The sequence below is a fragment of the Phoenix dactylifera genome, chromosome 8 (assembly GCF_009389715.1).
Source record: "Phoenix dactylifera cultivar Barhee BC4 chromosome 8, palm_55x_up_171113_PBpolish2nd_filt_p, whole genome shotgun sequence".
Lineage (NCBI taxonomy): Eukaryota > Viridiplantae > Streptophyta > Magnoliopsida > Arecales > Arecaceae > Phoenix > Phoenix dactylifera.
The window spans coordinates 1,486,290-1,496,503 of record NC_052399.1 but is presented as its reverse complement, the minus strand read 5'-3'; positions in this window follow the sequence as shown (position 1 = coordinate 1,496,503).

Genomic DNA, 10,214 nt, shown 5'->3' with positions numbered 1-10,214 from the left:
CTTGCTCGGCCACCACTCCGTCTGGACTGGTGAGGATAAGTCCGGCCCCGCTACCCCCCGAGGTCGAAGACCCGTCCGAGTGCAGGACCCATGGCTGCCTCGGGGCCTCCTCTACGGATTCGGGTGGCCCTCGGGGTTGTCCGGAAGGGTGCACTCCACGATGAAGTCGGCGAGTATCTGAGCTTTGATAGCCGGCCTGGGCCGATATTCGAGGTCGAATTCCCCGAGCTCGACCGCCCATTTGGCGATCCTCCCCGCACGATCCGACCTTTGCAATATCTGCTTCATAGGCTGGTCGGTCAATACAGCTATCGTGTGGGCTTGGAAGTAAGGCCTGAGTCTCCGAGCCGAGATGATGAGAGCGAAGATGGTCTTCTCAAGTTTAGAATACCGGGTCTCAGCATCCCTGAGAACCCGACTGGTGTAATAGACCGGCTTTTGGAGCTTGTCCTCTTTCCGGACGAGAACTGAGCTCACTGCAGCTGGGGAGACGGCCAAGTATAAGTAAAGAATCTCGCCTTTCTAGGGCTTGGTGAGCAGCGGGGGAGAGGCCAGAAGGCTCCGAAGCTCCTCAAAGGCCTGCTGGCATTCTTCCGTCCACCGGAAGTCTTTCGGCCGTTTGAGGCTCTCGAAGAAGGGGAGGCATCGCTCGGCTGACCGAGAGACGAACCTTCCCAGGGCGGCAACCCGCCCCGCGAGCCGTTGCACCTCCTTAACAGTCTTTGGAGGCGACATCTCTTGCAGTGCCCGGATTTTCTCCGGGTTGGCTTCAATTCCGCGCTGGGTCACTATGAAACCCAGGAACTTGCCCGAGGTGACCCCGAACGCGCACTTCGCCGGGTTGAGTTTCATTTGATATCTTCTGAGCTTGGCGAATGTCTCGTTGAGATCGGCTATGTGGTGTTCCGCCGCTCGGCTCTTTACCAACATGTCATCCACATAGACCTCCATGTTCCGGCCGATCTGGTCTTTAAAAATTTGGCTGACCAGTCTCTGATAGGTGGCCCCAGCGTTCTTCAGGCCAAAGGGCATCACCTTGTAGCAGTAGGTGCCCTTGTCGGTGATGAAGGCCGTCTTCTCCTCGTCTTCTGGCGCCATTCGGATTTGATTGTACCCTGAAAAGGCGTCCATAAAAGTTAGCAGCTGGTGTCCTGAAGTGGAGTCGACGAGCTGGTCGATGCTCGGGAGGGGGAAGCTGTCTTTCGGGCAGGCCTTGTTCAGGTCGGTATAGTCCACGCACATACGCCACTTCCCGTTGGCCTTCTTTACGAGGACTACGTTGGCGAGCCAGTCCGGGTAGGAGACCTCCCGGATGAAGCCGGCCCCGAGGAGTTTGTCCACCTCCTCAGCCGCAGCTCGTTGTCGTTCCGGGGCGGAGCCTCTTTTCTTCTGCTTTACAGGCCTGCTGGTCGGTCTCACCTGGAGTCGGTGGACCATGACCTCAGGGTCAATTCCTGGCACGTCCGCGGGCGACCAGGCGAAGACGTCAGCGTTGTCCCGCAGGAAGCTGACGAGGCAATCCCTCTCGCGGGCGCCGAGGCCGGAGCCGACCTGCATAGTTAGCTCGGAAAAATTTTCTTGTAGTGGGATTTGAATAAGGAGCTCACCGGGCTCTACTTGCTTCTTCCAGAGGGTGTCCCTCGCATCGAGGGTTTCTATGGGCAGCGAAGGGCCCATCGGGTGGTCCGGCGCCTCGGCTGGTTGCTTTACTGTGTGGGCCGCCATGTAGCATTGCTTGGCGACCAGCTGGTCTCCGCGGACCTCGCATACTCCTTGGTCGGTGGGGAACCGCATGAGCAAATGGCGAGTTGAAACCACGGCTCGAAGGGCATTTAGCCCTGGGCGCCCAAGGATGGCGTTGTAGACCGAGGGCAGACGGACCACCAGGAGGTCCATCCTCACTGTGCTCTCCCGGGGGGCGAGGCCGACTGTGACAAGGAAGCTAGCCTCACCTTCAACCGGGACTGCATCTCCGGTAAACCCAACCAACGGGGCATTGACTCTCCGGAGATGCCCTTCTGTCAATCCCATTTTTTGGTAGGCATGATAATACAAAATGTTGGCTGAGCTTCCATTGTCAACTAGGACACGCTTTACATCAAACCTATTTACAATCATAGAGATGACCACAGCGTCATCATGGGGGGTTTCGACCCCTTCTAAGTCCTCATCCGAGAACGAGATGACTTCACCAGTACGTGGGCGCTTCGGGGGTGCTCCCAGGGCGGCCGTTCCTGCCGAGGCCCGCCCGATCATGTTGATGGTGCCGGCGATGGGCCTGTTGTCGCCCGGATTTTCGGTTGGTGCGACATTCTCCGCTGGCCTCCTTTCCTCAGGTCGGTTCCTCACGAACCGGTTGAGTACTCCCCGTCGGATGAGCGCTTCTATCTCATCCCGGAGTTGGTAGCAGTCCTCCGTGTCGTGCCCACGATCTCGGTGGAAGCGGCAATACTTCCTGGGATTCCGGGGGAATCCCGTGTCTCGCATAGGAGGCGGGGGTCGGAAGAAGTCCCGACCCTCGATTTCCATCAGGATTTCGGCCCGGGGAGCGTTGACGGGTGTGTAGTTCTCGTACTTTCCCGGGTACGTCCGGGGCCGTGGTGGGGACCTCGGCCGAGGAGGGGTCCTTTGCTGAGATCGCCTCTGCTGTCGGGGCGGACTTCTCAGTCTGGGGAGGTTCTTCTCTCGGCGGGGGGATCGGCTCCTTTGTCGGCCGCGCTCCTCGCGGCGTTTCTTCTGCTTCTTGGAGGCGGGCTCAATTGCCCCCCGCCTGGATGCAACTGCCTCCTCGGCCTTGGCATACTTCCGGGCTCGGGCCAACATTTCAGTGAAGTCGGCCGGGAGCTCTTCTCGATGGAGAAGAGGAATCGGTAGGAGCGAACCCCAGTCTTCAGAGCCGACATAGCCATCGACTGGTCTAGCTCGCGAACCTCCCATGTGGCGGCGGTGAAGCGGTCCAGGTACTCCTTGAGGGGCTCCCCCTCTTTCTGTTTGATGTCGAGGAGGGAGTCTGACGTCCGTCGCTGGCGCCGGCTGGCAGCGAAGTTGGTGGCGAACTGCCTGCCGAGCTGCTCAAAAGAGGACACCGTATTCGGCTTCAGTCCAGAAAACCAAAGCCGAGCGGTCCCTCGGAGGGTCGCTGGGAAGGTCTTGCAGAGCATGGCCTCCGAGGACCCTTGTAAGGCCATGAGGGCCCGATAGCTCTCCAGGTGGTCGAGAGGTTCGGTCGTCCCGTTGTAGGGTTCCACCTGAGGCATTTTGAACCTCGCGGGAACCGGCCCATCCTCGATCTGGCGGGAGAAGGGGGACTTGGTGGTGAACTCAAAGTCTCCCTCTTGTCTTGCCTTCTTGCTGTGGAGCGCCGCAATCTGACGCTCCAGATGCTCAACTTTCCGGTCGAGCTCCCCCACCCGTGGGATTGTCGCTGTGGTTTGTGCCGGCTCACGGTGATCTGGGGCTGACTCTGCCTCAGAAAGTTGGGGTCTCCGATCGAAACCTTCTCCCGGTAATTCCCTCCGGGGAGAAGCTCGTTCTCCGTTGTTGGCTCTAGAAGAGCCATGCAAGTTTTGGCTTGGGAAAACCGGGCCGTTGGGGAGATACTCCGGCGAGGCCTGAGCCCGTGGGGGGAGCGTAGGTAAGGCTTCCTCGCGCCGCAAACTCTGAACGGCGGCGGCCAGGGCCTGGACTTGCTGTACCAAGGCGTCGAACTGTTCCGGCTGGACCAGAGGAACTGGGTCAGCCGGAGTTGGAGAATTCTGGACAGAGTGTCCAGGGCTTTGCGGGGGACGCCGGGAGATGTTAGAGGCTCCCTTACTTCTCAACTTCATGACTGCTACTCGGGCCCTTCCTCTAGCGCCAACTGTTGCTGGAAATTGGACCCGGGGGCAGTCTTCGGTCGAGGAGAGGGAGCGGCGATGAGTTCTCACGGCGGGGCGGCGGTCCGTCGGCGAGCGGCGTCCTCCGTCTGGGGCGGTCGGAGAGAAGGGGCGGCAGGTCCTCGTGGCGAAGCGGCGATCCGTCAGTTGGCGGCGTCCTCCATCCGGGTGCCTGCACACGAACCGGTGGCCGGGTTTTCCAGCGCCGGCCCTCCGACGCTCAAGTCAGGGAGGGGGCAAATAGTGTAGAAAGAGAGATAAATAATGTCTGTAGAGTGTATCAATCTTCCAACCCCCTCCTGAGAGGCCAAGGCTCCCTTTTATAGGCGGGGGTCGGTTTACCTGCGATGTAACAGGGCGAGGCCGTAGTACGGCTCGGCATGTTGTTCAGGTCGGCGCATGGTCAGGTGAATCATTGCTCTGATGTCGGCGGTGAGGGCGTCGTATAACCCGAACTAGCACGCTGTCAGACGAATTATTGCATTGGTGTCGGAGGTATGGCCGAGATCGGAGACTTATCATAGTTGACTAGACTCTGCTGGGCTGATTTGCCGTGGAGAGCTGAGAGTCCGTAGATGACAGGAGCCATGCGCATTTATGGTGGAGTAAGCCGGAGATCCGCATTTATTGTGGAGTAAGCCGGAGATCCGCATTTATTGTGGAGTAAGCCGGAGATCCGCATTTATTGTGGAGTAAGCCGGAGGGTTACAGCGACCATGCGCAATAAATGCCAGAGTGGCGTCAGGGTATGGTCCTCGGCCAGACCTCTGAGGCGCACGGCCGTAGTAGGTGGCTGACAAGAGTAGACCTCGAACATCGGAGTTTTTCTTAGGTCGGAGGTCTCGAGGTCGGGCGTTCCGAAGTCGGACGCCGACTCCGGCCGTCCGGGGTCGGAAGTTGTACGGCTTCTTAGGGGCATTTATGTCATTTGGGAAAAAATCTTATTCCCCCCAACAAATATAATCAGATTTCATTATAGAACAGATATAAATAGATATAGGGAACATCAACTACACAAATATAAGGGCAGTGCCATGCTGGAAAAAAAAAATATTGTCCATATAAGGTGTCCTCTGAAGGATTGATAGCTTGATGCAATTGTCTGTTGAGGATAGAGGTTTATGCAATCCTTATTGGCATAAGTGTTAAAATATCTTAAAAAAAGAAAAAAGTAATTTTTATTTATTTGTTCCAACATAATTTATACATTTTATGAATTATATATATTCGTGTGTACAGACTCTATACAAGAAAAATAATATAAAATGATATAGAATCATACTAATAAAAAAAATAATACTCGATGATAATAAAGTTGTTATGCGTTCCTAAAAATCACTCTAATAAAATTATTTTAATAAAAAAATACTGACCGATATATAATTATATTAATAAAATATTCATCCATACAGATTATTATTTAATTTCTAATATTATGATTAAGTAGGATTTTACATTGGCATCCGTCCTATCCTGTAAAACGTTTTTTGAACACTCAGTACTTGATGGGACAAGAAAAAGACACGACAACATAATAGTCGCTCCTAACGGCCTACTGAATTGTCTATTTTTGTTGGTACTGTTGCCGCGAAAACTCGAGCCAAAAAAGGTCGGTCGAGCTCGATGACCGGCTTGTGGTCGGCTGTGCCCGGATGGCTATGCTTAGATGGAGAAGTTTGCTTGATACCAGTTATCCGATCTTGAAAACAAGAAAAAGGAAACATCAAAGATTGCCGCAGTTTGTCCAACGGAGATCCTTCAATATTTAAGTTGGACAAAAAAATTTAAAAAAAAAATAGCAAAAAATTAAAAAGTTAAGAGTGACAGAATGCCGATAAGAATAAGCATACCTGAATATTCTCTAAATATTATTTATATATGATGAGGGTTGGTGTCCGTTATCGAGAAAGACAGATATGTTTAATTAGCTGCTTGACAACAGTCCGCACGTTACATGCATTGCAGATCTTAATCGTGCGTATCCTACATGATGATCGAGCTATAACGGTCACCTCTTGGAGGGGTTTTATGGCGCCTTTAGTAGAGGTCACATAGCAAGCTCCCATTGGTTGGCTTGGTTGGTTAGGAATGGTCAGAACTGGGGCGCATCGGATACAAAAATAACATTTCCATTGTGTGATGTTGTATAGATATTGATGGGAGGCAAAATGGATCGTCCTGCTCTGGCGTGGAACCACCCAATTCCTGTCGAACAGACTCCCGAGTCGAACAACCCCCGAGCAAGTAATGACGCCTCGGCCCAAGCCGAAGCGCCCTGCAAAGTCGATCGAGAGCCGAAGAGGCCCGTCAACCACAAGTACCTACAATGACGCTCCTCGAGCCAGGCTCAAGGCGCCCTGCAGAGTCGATCGAGAGCTGAAGAGGCCCCGTCGACCGCAAGTACCTACAATGAGGCCTCTCGATCCGAGCTCGGGGCGCCCTGTAAAGTCGATTGAGAACGGAAGAGGTCCCGTTGATTGCAGGTACCTACAATGACGCCTCTTGAGCCTGACTCGAGGCGCTCTGCAGAGTCGATCGAGAGCCGAAGAGGCTCCATTGACCGCAGGTACCTAGGCGCCCTACAAAGTCGACCAAGAGCCCAAGAGGCTCCCGCGACCATAGGTATCTATAATGACGTCAGCCATCTCGACCAGAGACTAAGCCGACCTCAGACCTCGCCAAAGGACGAGCTGACCTCTTCAGGAGAAGGCCGAGCCGACCTTAACGCTTACTGAGCTGACCTCATCAAGCGTATGCTGTGGCCTCGGAGCCTCCCCGACCTTGCCCGCGGCCGCACCCACGTGCATGCCCATACTCGTGCAGGTGGCCATACATCATAACCTCACCGCACCATGCCTTGCTTGCTGACCACGCTATGACGTGTCTACCAGGGGCCATGCTTACTGCCCCAGCCATACTTTGCCACACCTGTTAACGTCATGCTATCCATAAGGACTGTCCAAATCGTGTGCCTCAAGCAAACCTTGGCTACATATCACCTGGCCAAAGCCATCTCCTTCCATGATGAGAACGGGCCATACCTCCGCCACCTAAGCACATTTACAGAAACTATAAATAGCCCACATCAGGTAACGCTTGGAGACTTTTTGGACTCACTCAAGATCCACTTTAACTTAAGCATCGGAGAGCCCTCACCAAAATCCCCGGTGAGGCTTTGTGCAGGATCCCCGGAGCACAGGAGGCGCCATCCCTTCTCCATCCCGACCAGTGGCTCCCCAACTCTTCCGGCATGGTCACCTTCAAGCCAAATTTCAACCACAACAGATATATTGCATGATCCCATGAAATAATAAAATTACGAAACAAATGGAACTCTAAAGCTTAGTAATTGTCCTAGGCTAGGAAATTGACTTACAATTCAAAATTATTGTTGTTGATACGTCCATTTTACTGGTAGATTGAATTTATAAACACCTTGGATCCATGAGGCTCCGGATGGTTTGTCCAATTTCACACGCATAACACTTGCCAAAATCTAGTAGCTGGCCTATAAGCTATACTATCTCATTCTAATGCTTGTATAATCCCAGGTTCCGCTTCGAAGCCTTCCCCCAGGACATGGTGTTTCAGCAAAATCACCGGACTTCCTGCTACGAGGGCAAGCAAAAACTAGGCATCTCCGAGATGTCAGTTTCGCTGGGATAAGAGCAAGGCTGAGCTAGGTGGTTTGAACTTTGAAATTCACGCTAGGAGTAACTTTGGCATTAATCTCAAGAACTATGGATCGCGGTCACACCCGTGCATCAGTGCATGGGTTGGAGGGACCACTGAAGTCCTGCCTGCGGCATTTGGTGACCCAGATGGGATCATCAAGATGATTTTAGATCACTGATGATCTTTTTCTTAAGATAATCTGATTCTTAATCATCTGTGATCACTACGTTTGATATGCTATATTCCATCAATTAAGAATTCTCAAGTATCCATAATTAACATGTTTGGTATTTCATAAGAATTCAAAATAACTGGCCATATAATACCAAAACTACTCGTGATATATTCCAAAATATATTTATTAATCATATAAATTATATAATAGTAATATATTGCACAAAATTATATGTCTTAGTTCTATAAATTAATAACGTTATAAAAATATATTAATTGTTACTACAGAATTAATATTTTTATTTAATATAGTTAAATATTAAACATATTAACGGTATATTGATATACCAATTTCTTCCGCTAGATTGAAGGGTATTTTTCTCCTCAAATTTCAGCTCAAGATTATTGCCTTGGGGTAATTTTGGTTTTCCAAATCTCGAGGACGGGCATTCCATCACTAGGTTGTGCGGTGATTTGAGAAGTGGAGGTAATTTTGGATCATTGCGACATAAGATCGCTGTTGTGCAACCAAATATGGTGATGTCATGATCTACGCCCACATCATTCTTGATCTTGGGATAATCATCCTACACCAAATGCCCCCAATATGTACATACTACACCTTTATAAATAGCTCATGCATCAATAAAGCCGGATGGTCAAGCCTCCCGTTTTCATTAAAAAAAAAGGAGAAGAAGAAGTTGCATCTAGGTCTGGGCAAATTACCAGTAGAAATCAACCGTTAAAATAAATTCAATAGATACGTTTGGTCAAAATAGAAAACTTTTGGTCTGAAACTCTACTAAGCTTCTCTAACCTAAGATTAAAATGTGCAATTGGCACAAAAGAAACATCATTATGCTTGAAGCAAAAAATGATGGTGGGTAAAATTCCTAAACCAACAAATAGATAATATTTATCAAAACATGAAAGAAACTTGTGCATGAACCAAGACAAATGGGGATAAATCCAATTGTCAAGTGATTTTGTAGCCATTTCTCTAATATTTTTGTAGGCATTTTACGAAAATTACATCAGCATTAACCCCTTCTTGTAATCACATTTCACAAACATTTTACTGCATTCGATAAAACAAATCAAAATTCATTCCTAAATAATTGTTTTCCATAGTTTGCTGTTAAGTATTAAAAAAAAAAAAGAGGAAGAAAATTTGCAACTAACTACATTGAAGAGTAAAATATTTTTTCATGTTTTAAATTTATCAACAATGATACTAGTAGTTTTGAAGGCAGGAGGTGGAGTCTATTCTTGAATTTAGTTTACAGGATTGGATGCTTCAAATAGCAAATTCAGCATCTTGCATGTAACATCTTCGTCCTGATGTAAGCTTTGTTTTATTATAAAATTAGAGCATGATGAGTTACACCATGCAGACATATAGATAGGTATGAAGAGAGAAGCAGCTTTCATCCTGAGCTTTAATCATCTGAATATGAGAGTTGGAGCCTTGGAGGGTGTAACAGCACTCATTGCAAATTCATTGCACGAGAGTAACGATATCACGCTGACAATATAAAAGTAGCGCCAGGGCTATAGGCCTATTTGCTGAAATTAAGGAAGCACATACGCCATGGGCTAGTAATTAAGATTGGATTCTTCATAGCATAAAAGCCTTGATCAAGCTAAAAGTTGAGTGCTAGACCCTCTATCATTACTTAACTCTCCTACTAAGTGCGCTTATGCGTTAAGCCAAGAACATTGGCGAGCTCCTCAACCCATGGTCCCAACAACATGTAATCTAAAAGCCCCCAAAGGGGAGGTCTCCACCTCCCCATAGTTGCCTATACTTTATACTAGCTAGATTAATCACCTAGTACAAGTTGGAGGGGCTATAAAGCATTAAAGCCTAGAAAAGGTTGGATAGAGACATCATTATTACTTGATCATTATAGATTTACCAAGGCACTAAAGTATGGATATGAATGGATTAGTGAGGAAAGCAAGTGTGTTGATGTTGAAACTTGAATGGAAGCTTAGGTAAGTGGGGGCTATAAAGATGGAGCATTGAAGCGAACCACCAAAGAGTGTGAGATAAAAGAGAGTCAAAAGAGGACGCCAGGTTGCTTTCTCGGTGGTTGATTAATTGCAGAGTGGCTTGTGCCCGTGCGCAGGCGAGCTTTTAGGGAAGGAATAAATGAAGGGTAGCTGTGCCTTATGGTGGAAAACCTTTTTCTGATTGAGGATGTCTCAGGCTCTGAACTGCGGCATGATTCATAGTTCACCTTCCACCAAAGAGTGGCAGGCCAACCATCCATTTGGTCCCACCAGTAGGATGGTGCCATTGTTTCAAAAAATTTAATGGTTCCAAGGGGTTAATCCTCCCATCCACCAAAATATGCTCATTTTTTTTCTGCATCCCCCGCTCGCATTGCAGTATCAGATGATATATCACCTCGGTATAAAACTCCGTTGTATTGAGCCTTTAGATACGATAATCCATCATTTTATTAGACGCTTTTAAACGCAAAG